This window comes from Rattus norvegicus, chromosome 18, assembly GCF_021556685.1.
Source record: "Rattus norvegicus strain SHRSP/BbbUtx chromosome 18, alternate assembly SHRSP_T2T, whole genome shotgun sequence".
In the NCBI taxonomy this organism is placed as follows: domain Eukaryota; kingdom Metazoa; phylum Chordata; class Mammalia; order Rodentia; family Muridae; genus Rattus; species Rattus norvegicus.
In genome coordinates this window covers 48469155-48487120 of record NC_141551.1, presented here as the reverse complement: position 1 = coordinate 48487120, position 17966 = coordinate 48469155, and the positions used below count along the sequence as shown (strand labels likewise).

Here is a 17966-nt window from a genome sequence, read left to right as displayed (position 1 = left end):
CCTCGCTAATTGGAAAAATATTTTTCAAACTTTACTGCATATACTATACCAAATTCAATTCAGGTGGCTCCAAGAATTGTTCATTAATTTTGTTCAACAGTACTTTGTACCTTCTATAAGATTTTATGACTAGGTATCTAAGAATGGTCATGGTAACATGTGTAGTATTTTTAAACAACAGTGAAAAATTGGAATTGTTTATTCTTGGCCCAATGGACACAAAATTATATTTCATGTATCAATCTTAGACCTACTGATTTTGAAAACCTGCCTATTAATTCTAATATTGTTTTTCTGGGTGTCGTTTATTCATTTCCAGTACTGGGACTTAAACCCACAGCCACAAGCAGACAGGCATTCTGAAGTTTACCTATATTCCAAGCCCTTGCATTTTTGGAGACAGGATCTCAAGCTTGTGATCCTCCTGCCTCAGCCTCTTAAGTACTGGGGTTACAGACTTGTGGTATTGTGCCCGACTGTCTTTATTTTCTTATATATACACAATCGTATTGTTACAGTGGGGGTTTTTCCATCTATTCATAGTTTAGAAATAGTCTTTGGATCATAAACAGGGGCTTTGTGCTCATTGTTTTTGTCTTTTGAGACGGGCTCTCCTGAGCTCAGGCTGGCCTCTAACTAGCCTCTGTCTCCAGGTACTGGGATCACAGGCACGAACCACCACATCTGGGTTCTTCATCCCTTTAATTCCATTCTTACCCTCAATTTAGTTGAGTCATGTCTTAGTCCTCTTTTCATGAATCACTGGATTCAGTTTTTTTTTTTTTTTTTTTTTTAACATTTCAGGGCCTTTTTGAGCCCGTGCTATTATTAGTAAGATGGCTGTCCAGTTACCCTTTGTATAATGTTCTTCTCAAGTTCTGCAGGATGAAAATAAGTGAGAATTTGTATTTTCTGGTTTCTTCTGGAACAATTTGTACGTGTGATGGATAGGACTAATTCTTTAATATTTGCTATCATTCATCATTATTCTCTGGGCTCAGTGTGTTAATAACAAAATATTAAGTCTCTCTCTCTCTCTCTCTCTCTCTCTCTCTTTCTCTGACAAGTTGTTTTGTGTAGCCCTGGCTGTCCTGTAACTAACTATGTAAACCAAGATGACCCTGGACATAGAGCCCTGTGTTCTATTTCTTATTTTTTATGTCATTTTGTACAAGATGAGCTCATCAGAATTTTGATTATTTCCTTTAAATTTGTATTTTATCCGTAATTTATAATATTCATAGTATCCATTTATAATGTTTTATTAAGCAGAGTTTTTATTTCCCAAGAGCTTTGAATCAACAGAAAAGAAGGTAAGGGAGAGAGTCCCACAATACTCCACTTGTCGTGCCTTCATTTCCCACCTTGGCTATCAACTAACGTTATTATTGTACATTTGTCACAAGAGTCAGTATTAGTGCTGAATTTTATTAGTTCTTTTATTTTATTTTATTTTATTTTATTTTATTTTCAGAGCTGGGGACCGAACCCAGGACCTTGCACTTGGTAGGCAAGCGCTCTACCACTGAGCTAAATCCCCAATCCCTATTAGTTCTTTTCTAATACTTAAAAAATGAAGTATGATTGGTGTCCCTGAAGTGCTCATATTTAATGTACAAATCTTGACAAGTTTGAGGATGAGAATCTGCTGTGCAACGGGAAGGTTTTGAGTTTCAGGTGGGACACTGAGATAGGTTTTCTTTGGGGTGAGAGATTTATTTATACCATAAACTGTAGTATAGCAGGGCCTCTAAGGAGAGTTCAAGTCTCCAATGCCATAGATAGATAGATAGATAGATAGATAGATAGATAGATAGATAGATAGATAGATAGACAGACAGATATATATACATACATACATACATACATACATACATACATACAGATAGCGTGTCCGTGGCTTTGTTGAGAGGCCCATGGGGCAGTGCATATGGGGAGAGGCATCCCTTCTTATAGGTGACAGAGGAAGGGGCAGGATTCATGCCATGTGCTTGGTGAGTAGTTGAGATGTTGGTAGCCCTCTGATGTCTTAAGAGTCTTGAGACCAGAATCTGTAAGCGTCTTTGAGGAAGTGGGAATGGGCCTGCTATTCCCTAGAAATCTGGGCTGGGAAGACTGAGAGAGTGTCAGAGATATTCAAACATGCTTTCAGTTGGGGGATTTTAGCAGTATGTGTAAGAAAGAGGCTGCCGATGGGTGAGGCAGGAACAGTTGACAGCTCCTTGACAACCCCTGAATGGAACCACAGATGACGACATAGACATAGTCATCAACCCAAGTGTTTCTTTCTCGACTCTTTTGGTTGTTGTAAGGAACTTTAACACAAGAGATTCCTTCTTGATGAACTCATTAAGTGTGCAACACCTTATCAGTCTCTACTCTGTGCCTTCTGTGTGTCCTTAGCAGTGGGAGGGCACAGTGGAGTCCATTTTATGATATGCAGACTTTCCTTCATCTTTTAATAGAAGATTACTTCCAACTTATTCAAAACAAAAATTGTTCACATACATTGGCTTTTAAACATCTTATTGTATTATTTATGTGTATGGATGTTTTGCCTGCATGTGTGTGTACCACTTGTGTACCTGGTGTACCAGCAGAAGCCAGAAGAAGGCGTCAGATCCCCTGGAACTGGATTCGTAGACAGTTATGAGCTGCCATGTGGGTACTGGGAATGGAACCCAGATTCTCAGCCAGAGCATCCCGTACACTTACCACTGAGCCAGAGCATCCCGTACACTTACCACTGAGCCACCTCTTTAGCCCGTGAATGGGCTTCTTAATGCTTCAACACATGTGTACTCAGAGTGATGTTTAAATAAGGTTAAACCGCTCTCCTCGAGTATTTACTGCTTCATTCTGTTGCAAACATTCAAAATCTCTTCTCTTAGCTTTTGGCAGTGTACAGTGTTCAGGGTACTTGTCTCCTCTTTCCAGGCTGCGCAGAAGCTCACCAGAGCTTCCTGCTTGTATCCAACTGTAACATTTAACCCACTGCTCAGCCTTTCCCTACCTTTCTTTCTAGGCTTTTGGGACCTATCATCCTATTTTTTCTGTCGTTTCGATTTTGCTTGTTTGAGAGAGGATCTCAACTGGCTGTCCTGGAACTCACTATACACACCATGCTGGCCTCGATCTCACAGAGTTTATCTCTGCCTCCCAACTGTTGGGATTAATGGTTTCTACCACCGTGCCTGGCCCATTCTATTCTTACCTTCTGGGATGTCAGCAGCTTTTGATTCCCTGGGTGGTACTTGGTTTCTGTGCAAACCTGGTCCCATGTAGAGACTGCAGTCAGGCTACTGAAAGCTCGAGATGCAGCATGGTCACCTGGAATAATCCCAGCAGCTGTTAGGTACCTTGGAGGGCCACCCTGGGGAGGCCCTTGAGTAGGTCGTTACTTCTCTTCCATGGTGTTAAAATTCTTTTCTTTCAAAAAGTTTTTTTTAAAGTTGGAGCCTTTGGGAGATAGGGTCAGCACATCCTTGCTGTTTTCTGAGCACATAACTGCAAGTTTCTTTTTAATAGTGCCCCCTTTTTCCTTTCTCTCTGAGAAAGGATCTTGTATTCCAGGCTGGCCTTGAACTTGCTGTGTATCAGAGGTTGGTATTGAATTCTTGATTGTCCTGTGTCTACCCCCACAGTGCTGGGAATACTGGCATGTACCACCATGCCTGGTTCTCTGCCATGCCCAGGGCTCAGTTCGGGTGGTAAAATCCATGCCTAGACAGGGTGGTAATCTCTTTAACACTTTTTGCACTTGCCATGTCTACAACTTGAAACTCACGAATGGTCTTTTTCTTCACCAAAGTGCATGTTTGTGCTATCTTTCTTCTTTCTCTTTCATTGAAGACTGGAAAAGAGTGGTGAGAGGTAACCACACCTGAATGAATCTTGAAAATTGTCTTCACCAGAGGAGTTAACCCATTACTTTTGAATTAAGCATCACTCAGAGTTCTAGAACTTTGCAGCCAGATTCTTTGATAGGATATAACAGGAGTGGTCTCTAGATCGGGTCTCAATAGACTGAAACCTCTGATCAAGGCCTCAACTGGATTTCTCTCAGCATTCTTGTTGTCTACTTAGTAGCCCACAGCTCCAGCCCTTTCCACATCCTCCCGCATATGTCTTTCAAAGACTTAAAAAAGCTCAACGATAGGTCTATTAGCAGCAACAACCCTGTTCTTTGGTACCAGTTTTTTCTGTGTTACTTGAGGAAGGCATCCACTTTGTCTCACAGGTTGAGGACGCAGTTGTTCATCCCAGTAAGGAAGGCGGGGTGGTGAGAGTGGCTATAGTTGTTGCAGTAAGAGCGTCGTCTGCAGTGTGGAAACACAGAGAAAGATGAATACTGCTTCTCGGGCTGCATTCTTCTTTTCATTCTGTCTTGGACCCTAACCCATGGCATGATGTCTGCACATAGAGGGTTTTTCTTTCTCAATCAAATCTCTCTGGAAATACCCCTGTACAAATGTCCAGAAGTTCATCTTGGGTGTGTGCGAGAGTCATCATTCTAAATTTCAAGTTGGCCGTCACGATGAACTGCTATAGGTGTCCATTTCTGTCTCTGAACAAGGCTTTAAATTTATTGGCAGTGCTAAAAAACGTTTTAAAAAGAGACATAATTGCTATGTTAATTTGAATGATTCTCAATGTATACATTTATTGAGAAATTTTGTTAAATGCAGTAAGCACCTACACGACAGAATAAAATGAAAAAGAAAATGCTGCTTGGAACACACACGGCATCCTAGCTGTCTGTTAGAGTGGAATGTGGGGAGAAAGCTGGCAGGGGAAAACACATTCCTTCACAGCGTGGCAGAACAGGGCCGTGCTTTCTCTAGGGAGCCTGGGAGGATAAGAGGTTCCAGGGAGAGTGAGGCCATGTTTAACTATGTTTAAGTGTGTAGATACGTGGAGACTCAGAAGTTCTTTTTCAGTGCAATCTGGGGAAAGGATGTGTTTCCTATGACTAGTCTTCCATTCAGTTTTCAAACAATGTTGGGATGCAAAATTTAACACGAGAAGAAAAGTAAAAGCAAAAGTGAGAAAACAAGAGGCTGTGTTGTTAGCAAGCGCACTAAAGGATGCTTTTAGGAACAAGGCTTTGTACCCGCAGACCAGCCCACAGGTACAAACATCCACCCAAATGTCCTGCCTTCTTAATTTTAAATGTGAGGAAGAGTAAATTCGCTCACTTGCAGTAGGAGATTATACAGTTAGGGAGGGTTAGAAAGTTAGGAAAGTCCTTTACAAAATGCTCTGTCCCACCATTCAGAAATAATGCTCAATTCTTTGTAGTTGGAGATGAAATGCTACAGCACGCATGAAAAGCACACAATGGTTCTGATGCCAAGCCCTGCATTAGTCTACTTTGCATCATCCTGTCTTTCTGTGGCTCCTTCTTGTCAGAAACTATCTGCTTCCAAGATGAAGATAACGTTTTAGGACGCACCTTCTGAGCTGAAGTTTTAGGAAGGATTTAGGATTCAGGCGAAGCCCTGATGAACCCCAACTTTGGCGTCCAGGGTTAATGAAAACATTTCTTTGCAAAATGAAAGTTTAGAAAGGGAAATGAATAAGGTCGTGGGAGTTAGTAAGAGTCACACTGTCGAATATAGCAGTGTTCTAAGGAAATGCTCATTGTCTACACATAAATATGGCTGGGATGAGGGCGGAGCTCAGTGGCTTAATGCCCATCTACCATACATAAAGCCCTGGGTTCAGTTCCTAGTACAGAGTTATTGGGGTCTTCCCATTCTTTAAGGAGGCTAACCTCACATCACTTAAAAACAACAACAATAATAACAAAAACCATGTAAGAAATGATTATTATTAGCCTATGAGTCCCCCCAGTTGGCTAAGGTCTTGTCTGTATATTGGTTCCTATTCAAAAGAGATCCACATTTTTTAAAGCAACGTATTATATTCAGCCCCATTTTGTTGCCATGATAAAGCCAAGGCTCTCCAGATGACAGGAAATCATTATTTGTAGAAGCTTCAACACATATTAATGTAATAAATCTAGCTGCCAGAGAAGATAAGATTGCACACAGACAAGATTCATTTTCATTGTTGTTATAATCATTTATTAAAATGGCAGAATTAGTTTTTAGAAGCCTCTCTTTTGCAGGTATTTGGAGGTGTGCACTTGTATACATAAGGCAGCACAGTCAGCTATTTGGAGGTGTATACACAAGGCAGTGCAGTTTTGCTCTGTCACGCTAGCTGTTTTCTAAAGCATGTGTATTAGTCAGGGTTCTCCAGAGTCACAGAATTTATGGAATGTCTCTATATTTTAAGGGAAATTATGGGAATGACCTACAGTCTGTAGTCCAACTAAGCCTAAAATGGGCAGCTATGAATTGGAAGTCCAAGAGCCTAGCAGTTACCCAGTCCCATGAGGCTAAGTGTTTCAGTTGCTCTTCTGTTTAGACCAGAATCCTGTTGAAGTAGATTCTAACAGATGTGTTGGCAAGTAAGTGCAAGCAGATGAAGAAAAACAAACCATTTCTTTTTCCATTGTCTTTATGTAGGCTTTCAGAAGAAGGTACAGCCCAGATTAAGGAGTGTTCTCTGTCTTGGGCTAGCCTTGAACTCAGAGATCTGCTTGTTTCTGTCGCCTGAGATTAAAGGCATGAACTACTTTAACCTGGGCCTAAGCTTTTCATGGCCACTATGCCTCAAGATCCAGAACCCAGATGTACCCTCCATTTCTGAATTGTAGTTCATTCTAGATGTAGTCAAGTTGACAACCAGGAGTAGGCATCACTTCATGGGAAGGTGGTACCTACCTTCTGGCTACTCCTTGTTCTGAAGGTGATAATCGTGTCTGAATTTCCCCAGCAGCCACATAATCTGCAAGAAGGCAAGGTTAGAAACACTGTAAATGGTCTATGACTTGTATTATGAAGTGTCAAAATTAAGGTGCCAACAATACTTAGTAAAACAAGTACCTTGCCTAACATGCACATAGATTCAAATAAAACTATAGAGTAACTCAGCAAGACATGTAAAGTCCAGTGTCCAGTGTCTTCTGGGGCTCACATAACAGAGAGACAGCCATATGAGAGAGATTAGATTTTTTTCTACTAGGCTTTGTTCATTTGTGAGTCAAGGAATATGTAATGGGGGCTGTAAAATTTGGTGATAATAAATGAGAAAATAAAATAGGTAGGGGCTGTATTAGCTTGTTGTCTTAGCTAGGGGTTTTATTGCTATGAAGAACATCATGAGAAAAAGCAATTTGGGGAGGAAAAGATTTATTTCAGTTTATAGTCCCATAACATAGCCCATGAATGGAAGTCAGGCCAGAAACTCAAATAGGACAGGAACCTGAAGACAGGAGCTGATGTAAAGGCTGTGAAAAAGTGTTGCTTACTGTCTTGCTCCCCATGGCTTGCTCTGCCTAATTTCTCTTTTTTTTTCTTTTTCTTTTTTTTCGGAGCTGGGGACCGAACCCAGGGCCTTGCGTTTGCTAGGCAAGCGCTCTACTACTGAGCTAAATCCCCAACCCCTTGCTCTGCCTAATTTCTTATACCATCCAGGACCACCAGCCCAGGGGATGCACCGCCCACAGTGAGCTGGACCCTCCCATATCAGTCATCAAACAGGAAAATGACCCATAAACTCACCTATAGGCCAGTCTGGTAAGAACATTTTTCTCGATTGGATCAGAAGGGTGACCTGAGCAGAAAACTGGTAACAAGAATATTTTATATCCATAATGTAACTCTTTTTCAACAGGGCAAATGCCCTAATGGTAAACAAAAAAAAAATTCCGTTTTGTTTTGTTTGTTTGTTTTTGTTTTCAATAGTCTTGCTATTTAGCTTAGGGCAGCCTTGAACTCAATCCCCCTGCCTCCAGAATACTGATTATTCATATTAAGTCTTCTACACATTAGGCAAATTCCTCTGAAAATAGACTACACAGACATAAACACTGGTATGGCTTTCACTGTTTATTAAGCCCATAAGAAAGACAATAACAACTTAATAATTCTCATTGTGGGAACCCTGATTATGGTACCAACTCAGAATCAGCTGCAGACACTGTATGACTTTAGGCAAGTTTCTTAAAGTAGACAGGGCCTTAGATATTTTAGCTGCAAATCAGGGAATTGCCATGGTCTGTGAGTCTGCTGTTGTGAAGGGTGGAAGACAGATGCATGGGCACGGGCCAGCACAAGTAGATGACAGATCTTCATCACCGTCTTCCAGTACACCCCTCTCGTGTGCACGGACAGGTGCACACACATAGGCCTTTCAGAACTGGCGTGCACCCCTTTAATAGTCATGTAAGGATTCATATCTTATTGCAATCAAGGACACAGCATTTTAGATCCAGCTCCAAGGATTTCCGCCAGACCACTGATTTCATAGGAAAGTATAAAAATGCCCATTTCCCCAATGGGTTACACTGTAATAAGCTTCCCTTCCTCTTTGTTATCCTTCCAGTTAGTTATTTCAGCATATCACAGCTTTAAAACACTTCCAAGGAAAAGGTCACTCTTCCTCCCATCAAAACATTTCTTTGCTGTTCTGCTCCCAGAGGGGCGCACGGGAACAACAATCAATAAAAGAAGCTCATGGAACATCTCGACTCACCTTTGAGGAATCGCACTCGACTGGCGCTCTGCGCTGTAGGTTAGCAGCAATAATTTTTTTCATCATGGCGTTCCGTGAGAACTGAGGGAGAATAACTTCAGACTCAATAATGGGGCTCCATCAGGAATCTCGGAGATCTGCCTTAGACCTTTGACCTTAACCTTTTCTTTCCATATGGGCATTTTTTAAATTTTGTACTGAGAACAATGTCTATTTTAGACAGAAGGGCTAAAACACTTCCCACTGGAGTATAGGCTGCAAAATAGTCAAGCACTGACAACCATTATTTACTTCTCTATCAGTCTTAGTTTGCAATGTTTATGCGTTTTCTACTACAAACATGAGGACCAGGGATGGGAATATTATTCTATTTCTTTATGGCTTTCAGTGGTGCTTTTTTTTTCTGGGGTCTTTGAACATATTGATCTTCACAGCTTCGTGGCTATGGGAGCCTATTCTGATTTAACAAAAATAGTAAAGGTCTAAAAATATAGAACTACTACGGGAATTTAGCAGACATACCCCATAAAATGGTTGTTGCAAATGTCTCTGTGGCTATGAGTCTACATGCTAAGTTCCAAGGAATCATTTAGAAAAGGGGGATCGCAAACAGGAATAGGTTGATATTGTAAGCATGAGTATCTTAGACAACGCTCTTAGAAATACGTTAGTAAGCTATGAAGGATGTGAACAAGGCTAGAGCACAGAAGTCATTAGGATTCGCGGGGAGCAAGTGGGTGGCCAGCAGATTGATGCCAAACGTCTTCCTTTGCAAATGTGAGGTGGAAACCTTGGATAATGCTAGATAAAACAGGACAATTTAATGCCTCGATTGTTCTACCTTGTGAACAATCTGTTCTGTGAACAATTGTGTATCTGTTTGTGTAAATGTTCCACAGCTACCCCTCTGAGGGTGTGTAGGTGTGTGAACTTGTTTTCTTGGATCTTCATTTCTTTCTTGAGGTTCTCAGGCTCTCACTCTAACCCAAACTGACCTTGAACCTCTGCCTCTGCACCCCAAGTGCTGAGATTACTGACCTAAGAACTCGGGGCAAGACCTTGATTTCTTAGGCACGTTTGTGGAGTTGTATTTTCTCAGGATGTAAGTCAAGACGCTTGTGTCCAGTCAAAACCTATTAGGAGGGAGTTGATCCTTTGATTGAAATGGAATTCATTTACGCTCATGCGAAGCACGGCGCATAGCGACCGGCAATAAATTTTCATGCTGTGCACTGAGTGAAAATGGGTTTTTATAATTGAGTTTCTTTGATGTGTCTCACATTTGCATCTTGGGGAAAATGGAAAATTTACAAGAGACTTGATATGAGTTGCTCATCTGTAAAAAATATTTTAATGACAGAGGGTGCTCCAATCGCTGGCAGGGATAGAAAAATAAGGATGGGTCAGACCGCCCTCCTGTGTGATAAGGCGATTAAGAAAAGCTACAGGAACAGTTCTATGTGAGGTTGGTGTAAATTTCAAGAAATCTATAGGAATAGAATGGACCCTTGAGCCACAAAGCTTGAATGATATGTATTCCTTTCTTTCCCCAAGACGTATGGGTCAGAGATGAACTGAGTCCAGCAACTTCCACACTGCCCTACCTTGAAAGTCTAAGAACATTCGTATTTATTTAAGGATTAAAGTTTTCCAATTGCTAGTCAAGACTCCATACCTGTTTAACTGGAGTGAAGTTTGTCATTTATCTTATTTTCTGTCATAGGAAGACGTGGTGAGCACACAATGAGTCCTGTGGAGAGAACGTGGCTGAGTGTTCCATGTGCGTCCTCCTGTTTTTTTTTTTTTTTTTTTTTTAAATCTATGATGAAAGTTAAATAAAACGGAAATAGACACAAAATTTCAAGTACAACTTTTTTTGTTACAGTTTTGCAAGTCAAATTTATATGTATTTAATGATCATTAAATACAACAAGAATAGTGATTTTGTCTCTGCATGTTCTGGGAATCGATGGGATACTTCCTGTTCCACTTTTGAGCAGGGCTAGATGATGTCACATTTCTATTTGTTATACAATAACACCCAGACAAACACAGGAACACACACACACACACACACACACACACACACACACACACAGAGATATTCAAGTGTCTCTCTCTCTCTCTCTCTCTCACACACACACACACACACACACACACAGAGATATTCAAGTCTCTCTCTCTCTCTCTCTCTCTCTCACACACACACACACACACACACACACACACAGAGATATTCAAGTCTCTCTCTCTCTCTCTCTCTCTCTCTCACACACACACACACACACACACACACAGAGAGATATTCAAGTCTCTCTCTCTCTCTCTCTCACACACACACACACACACACAGAGAGAGATATTCAAGTCTCTCTCTCTCTCTCTCTCACACACACACACACACACACAGAGATATTCAAGTCTCTCTCTCTCTCTCTCACACACACACACACACACACAGAGATATTCAAGTCTCTCTCTCTCTCTCTCTCTCTCACACACACACACACACACACACACACACAGACACTTCCAAATGTTTTGATCTGTGATTCAGTTTTTAAATCATCTGTTTGAAAAATAAAACATATGCTTCTGACGGAAAGCAAAGACTACCTCCTATGGACTGTAAATTACTTTCATAAGTCTAGGCAGTGCCTCTAAAATAGACAGCAGAAACAAATAATAAGTCATGGATATTGCCAGAAAAACATAGAGACTTTGAGAACACTTAGGAAAAATATCCCACCATAGCCGTACACTTGTAAAAACAAAGTTGCCCGTTATAGATCTCTGAGATAGTCTTAGATCACTCAGTCTATGGTGAGCTGGAAGAGATGTGTATTGTTTGATTAGCTACTACCAGAGCCCCATGTGAGCAGAGAACTCTACATGGCAAGGACCTTGTAGGCTGACTTGTTTTTCCTTCAAGGAGTCAATGCCCATTTATCTGGTTCATGAAAGCTTTCCTCACTGAAAATGACACAGCATAGCTGCAGGGACAGGGAGACGGGTTGTTGTGTAAAGTGCTTGCTCTAACAAGTATGAGGGCTTGAATTCAAATCTCCAGCATTCAGGTAAAAGCCAGGCGTGGTGACACTTGTGTGTAATTGTGTCACTGCAGGGCAGAGACAGGTGAATCTTGGGGGCTTGCTGGTCAACCACTGTAGCCAAACACTGAGCTCTAGGTTCCCTGTCTCGAAAAATAGGATGAAGAGTGACAGAGGAAATGCCTCATGTCAACCTATAGCCTCCACACACTTGAGCAAGTGTGGTTGCATGCATATAACACACACACACACACACACACACACACACACACACACACGCACCCACGCACGCACACTCAAAACCAATCAACCATAAAACCCTAATGCCCCACAGCTCTCCTCTCATTACTTAACCTTTGATCTTCGTGCATTTTTCCCTCTTATTGAAATATGGTCAATTCCTTGTTGGGTTAGCCAACGTTTTATTCTTTTCAATATTAGGACTCCTTGTGGCAAGGCTAATATTGGTTGGAGGACACACGGGTAGAGATTCTTACACTGTTCCTCTCTGAGTAGTGTTCTCTAAAGACAACTGCCTCACCCTTTGAAGTCAGGGCACTCCCCTGACTTCACCTCCTTCCTGTAGCACCGCCCCCAACCCGATTGTTTCGTGCCTCATATAAGGTCCTAATACATGGAAGAATAGCAGACTGAAACAGGGTAACTCTACACTGAGAAAAATTTAGCTAGCTATATTGAAAATAGTTACACTATTTTGGGATTGTACAGTAAACCAAACCCAGACAGCAGACCAGAGGGGGCGATTTACCAGTTATAAAATCGCCTGGATGAGATACCGCAGCTCATAAATGATTCAGTGGTGTTCACAGGATAAATCTTATTCTCACACATGGAACCAGGGAAGAGTCTGTGGTGTTCTCAGCCCCTGACAATGTAAGAGAGGAACACATGTCACATTAAGAACCTGACGTGACATTAGAGTGCTATAAAATGTTCAATTAAACATGGCAACCACAGGACAAATGGTACCCAGGGTACGGCTCTTTGTTCGCCTTTAAGAACTTTAATGTGTCTTATTTATTGAGGGCCAAGAACATAAGGATAGTAAAGTGGCAGCCTCCGACCCATCTGAAAATATTTGTGTCAGTGTCAAGACAGATAATAAATGGGACGCCTCGGGATCTTAGCCTTTTCATAAGATGGACAGAGTTGCATTTGTTGGATTGTACCTTCTGGAATTAGAGCCGACTTCAGGAAAACTGTCCCAGCATCTGTCTTCTTTCAGGCAGATTGTCAAGAGAAAAAAAAATGACCAGGGAGGGGCATGAGAAGAGGTGTGTGTGTGTGTGTGTGTGTGTGTGTGTGTGTGTGTGTGTGTGTGTAGTGGGGAAGGGGTGAACCAAGCAAGAAAAACCTGCACGTTTAAAACCCTCAAGATAAGCTGTCTCTTAGAACCTTGCCTGCTCCAGAACTTGACACACACACGTGCTCTCTGGGGGACTTTGCTTGCTGCTCTGCGGGCAGATCATGACTACCGAGCTGTGACGTCTCGGCACTTGCCTGACCTGATATAATGGGCAACTATTTACTGCAAACAAGGTAGATGGAAGAACATAGGCTTAAATGATGCTCTGGTGTAAGCGGGAATCCACTGGGATCTCCTGCAAACCAGTCAATCTTCTGTTTTCTTTTTGCAAGTCCCCCCTCCTTCTTCTAGGTTGGGACTATTTATTTCTTTCCCTCAGGGCCAAACCACAGATGCCCGACTCCAAGCAAGGCTCCCTTTCAGTCCAGCCCCCTCCACTTCCCCTCAAGATCAATAGAGTGAGTTAAAGTAGCAATTGCATGACAATAAATTAAAAAAAGAGGACTAAGCGTGGAGACCACCTCGTCCAAGCTGACTGCTTCCCGGCACAGTTCTGTCCATTACGAAGGTAAGGGGGTTGGGAGACGAAAGGAAAGTTAAAAAAAAATGAAGAAGAAGATTTGCCCCAGGAGGCCTTCTGGCTAAGCTGTCAGATCGCTTCAACGAGAAACCCAATCAGACTTGATTTGTGAAGGGTGTCAAGGCTGTAGCCCATCATGTAAGCATTGTGCTCTATTACATGAGACCTATACTTTGCAGACTGAAGGCTCCTCGTGTGCGTTGCTGAAGCTAGTGGATGCTCGTTTTTTCCAGCATCTGTATTTTATGGCCAAAGGGGAAGAATCAAAATAGGATGCCTCGGGTATTGAGGGTGAGTAGACACACAACAAAGGAACTTGACGTTTTTGCCTCTACTGGCCTCTATAGAAAAGGAAATCCCCCTGAAGTCTTTCTTTTGGCACTTCTTGCCTTCTCAAAGAACCCCAGATATTGAATCTGTGCTGTATTTGTTCCTCCATGAACAGTTGAATCCAGATAGGCAGGTGTATGGGAGCAAACAGAAGGTCCAGACTGTAGGGTTCACATTCTGAGAGCACGGCATCAGTAGTACTAATGTCTCCTTGTGTTACGACCTCTGAATTGGTCCCTTTCTCCTTTGCACTTTGTGAGGGGGCGGGGCTGCTTTTCACGGAGGCTTAGACACAGGTAAGTTTTCAAAGCCACGAGTTTATTCCCAGCCTTCAGAGAGTCAGCGCGCGGCCTCTGTCAGCAACTTTCCTTACAAATATAAAAGCTCTGTTCCCCGAGTATCTGACATGAGTGGGAGGCTGGTTCCCATTGGAAACCAACGCCAGCCCCGTGCTCTGGAGGCAAACTTACATTAGCTGTAGAGGAGAGAGACCATTTGTAATTTTATTATCACATGTTATAGTTCTGTTGGACTTTCATGCCCTGCTGAACGGAAGGTCTCAGATTCTCAAGCAAGTCACAAAGCAAGAAATCCATCTTTATCGTACAATTCTTCTTATTTATTCTGACACTTTAATAAAATGTTCCTTTCACTTGGTAATTATTCACAGTCACATGGAGCAAAAGTAAAACAGGCTCTGACTATGACCCAGCCCTCCCCAGGTGACCCTTTCCCCTTCCCCATGACTGTGAACTGAGGTGACATTACTATGTCACAGTGTCAGTGTTCTTCCTGCTCCTGTGAGTGTCAGTGCAGGCTGGGACTAGGGGATTGGATAGATTTTTCCTTCTCTTCTCTTCCTCTCCTTTTAGCAATTTCCCTGGGCCTGACTCTTGCCTGTGACCTTCAGCTGGACTCCGAGAAGGCTGACCATGTTTTTGCACACAGGGAGCACAATAGCCAATTCTGTTTCTTTTTTTAGGCTGCCAAGAGTGATCTCATGTTCTGAACTACTTTCATATTTTCAAATAAATTATACCCCAGACTTTTATTCTCATATCTGCTCTGAGAAATTCCACACTTGGCCCTGAGGGTGATCTGTCAGCACACTGGTCAGAGTACATTTTTATGACTACAGTTTCATTCTGAAGAAACAGAATAAAGAGACAGTGTTTGCTCACTGAAGGGAGGGAAAACAGGGGTTTTCTTTTCCCAAACCACAACTAACGTTGTTAAGTGATTGTATTTTAAACTAGAAATGTAGCAGTGAAGAAAGGCAGGCATGGCTGCAGACAAATATTCAGCCAAGGGTCATTTTCTTCCTTTATAACAAAAAGGACAGTCTTCCCTCGATCCTACAGTCAACCTGTGCAGTGTATGGGACAACATCCTCACAGCCAGTAGGTGAAGCAAGACTCACAAAAATATGCAATTTTCTGCTTTCATTTTGTTCCCAAAGTTTCTAATTCCTTTCATAGATCGAGGATATGGACATAAGAAGCAAGCATGGATGAAACGGGATTATGAGTCCACATAAAATTGTAAGCAGCACACACAATGAGTGAGTGATGCACACACAGTGACTGATGCACACATAGTGAGTGATGCACACACAGTGACTGATGCACACATAGTGAGTGATGCACATACAGTGACTGATGCACACATAGTGAGTGATGCACACACAGTGACTGATGCACACACAATGAGTGAGTGATGCACACACAGTGACTGATGCACACATAGTGAGTGAGTGATGCACACATAGTGAGTGATGCACACACAGTGACTGATGCACACATAGTGAGTGATGCACACACAGTGAGTGATGCACACAGTGAGTGATGCACACACAGTGAGTGATGCACACACAATGAGTGAGTGATGCACACACAATGAGTGAGTGATGCACACAGTGAGTGATGCACACACAGTGACTGATGCACACACAGTGAGTGAGTGATGCACACACAGTGAGTGAGTGATGCACACACAGTGAGTGAGTGATGCAGACACAGTGAGTGAGTGATGCACACACAGTGAGTGAGTGATGCACACACAATGAGTGAGTGATGCACACACAATGAGTGAGTGATGCACACACAGTGAGTGATGCACACACAGTGAGTGATGAACACACAGTGACCGATGCACACACAGTGATGCACACACAATGAGTGAGTGATGCACACACAATGAGTGAGTGATGCACACACAATGAGTGAGTGATGCACATATGGTGAATGACGCACACACAGTGACTGACACACACATGAATTAATTGTCAGCTTACCTGTGCTCATCTTCCCCAGCACTGATTTTCAGGCAGCTTTTATCCTTACAGGCCAGGCTGATCTTGAATGTGTCTAAGTGTAGTATTCAAACTCCTCTCCCCAGCTGAGAGATCTCATTCATCCTTGCCTCAGTAGCGCAAGGTAGCAATATTGTATTCCTTTTCTTGCTAGCCTAAGTAGCAATTCTGACTTTCTCACTGTTTCCCAAACTCTGGTCTCATATCCACAGCCATATCTCTGCAAATGCTGTTGTGGAAAGCGCTCTGTGAAGCCCTTTGCATAGTTGCTTCTGTCACGTGGATGTCAGGTCAATTGTTATATTGCTAACGGAGCTTTTCTTGACACACAAATAACGCAGGCTCCACTCATTGCACTACCCAGCTCGATGTCATCACAACAGTTTTCCTTGATATTTGGGGTGTGACTGATTTGAGAAAAATCACCTTAGAGCTAGGAACCAACCTATCTTAGACTGAGATGAGAAATGCCCCTTACCTCTCCCCAAAAAAATTAGTGAGAGGAAACCAGACTTTCAAGCTTTGGGAGTTAGAGCAGAGGGAATAGAAGGAATGGAATTGCCATGAAGGAACAGGAATGTTGGATTTGAAGAACAATTATTATTTGAGGTTCTGTGATTTTTCTCATTCCAGATCAGCAGATGTGGGAGGCACTAAGAAGGCAGCTGTTTAGGACAACATGGTGTCTGGCATTTTCCAATAAAGAATGGAAAGAGTGATCAAGGAGCAAGTAAGGTGATGGTCTAAGACATTGAATGCAAAAGGGAAGTTTCAGTCAATTTGAACTTTCTGTGAATAGAAAAATGGGTGCTATTGGAGCAACTGATGTTACAATTGTAAGAACAGGAAGCAGAGATCAGAAAAGCATAGTTGATCCTCATTGCGATTGTTACAGAGGTGGAGGAATCTAGATGTGGCTGCAGCACAGACAACAGAATAGCCTAGCCTATGGGAGGTGAGGAAGGGAAGGAGCCACAAGACCAAGAAGTAGGATATTCTGTTTCCCTGAAGTTATAGCTGTCCAGAGGGTTGGTTGAGCTTACACTGGAGAGGAAGAGGCTTAATGATAAGCAAAATCTACAGTGACAGAGACAAGTGGTTGGTAGGTTAGCGTGGGCCTCCATCATTTGAGGGAGTAAGGCAGTGGAAGCATATTGCCGTGTTCAAGAGGCAGTGTCTTCTCTGTGAGGAGGAGAAAATCCTAGGAAGAGAGGAAGGTGTCTTTTCTTCTCCTGACCTTGTCACTCTGGTCTTTGCTTAGAGTCACAAGTCCAGGAGGAAGCCAGGCTTCTGACAGGGGGTTGGTGACACAGAATCTCACCTTGCAAAAGGTATTTCTGCACTCAGTATAAGGGTAGAAGGCACAGAAGGCAGATCAAGGGAGCATGGTGAAGGCTCAGATGAGGAAATGTATCTGGAGTAAATCTTGTCTGGGATGATGGAGGAGGAGAATCTGAGGAATGGTGGGTGGCTTACCTGGGGTGTCAGATCTCCAGAGTCAGTTGAAGTCTGTGCTGCTTTTCTGTAAGAGGTTTTTCTCTTTTGTGATCAAGAAAACTTTCATTTTCTGGAAATGTTTATTTTGGCTGGATCAAAGGCATGAACTATGGAAAGAGACTCTTGACCCAGACTCTTGGAGCCGGGTTCCTGCCGAGCCACATGCCTGCGTTCCAAGGCTGGCTCAGCCAACATGTGCCAAGCTCTTCAAGTCCAGCTGTAGCTTGAGGGCCTGCACAAACCAGAGTCCAGTCAGCTACTGAT

General features: G+C 42.5%; 1 long non-coding RNA gene across 1 annotated transcript; it reads right to left on the bottom strand.

The window, feature by feature from the left end:
* Nucleotides 1-1255: 1255 nt before the first annotated feature.
* LOC147999788 (uncharacterized) lies at nt 1256-17752 on the bottom strand. Its single transcript, XR_015642539.1, has 7 exons — nt 17682-17752; nt 12427-12543; nt 10283-10357; nt 8608-8688; nt 7635-7698; nt 6795-6858; nt 1256-4597 (listed from the first exon to the last, which is right to left on the bottom strand). It is a non-coding gene; the product is annotated as an uncharacterized LOC147999788 (long non-coding RNA).
* Between the last annotated feature and the right edge of the window lie 214 nt (nt 17753-17966).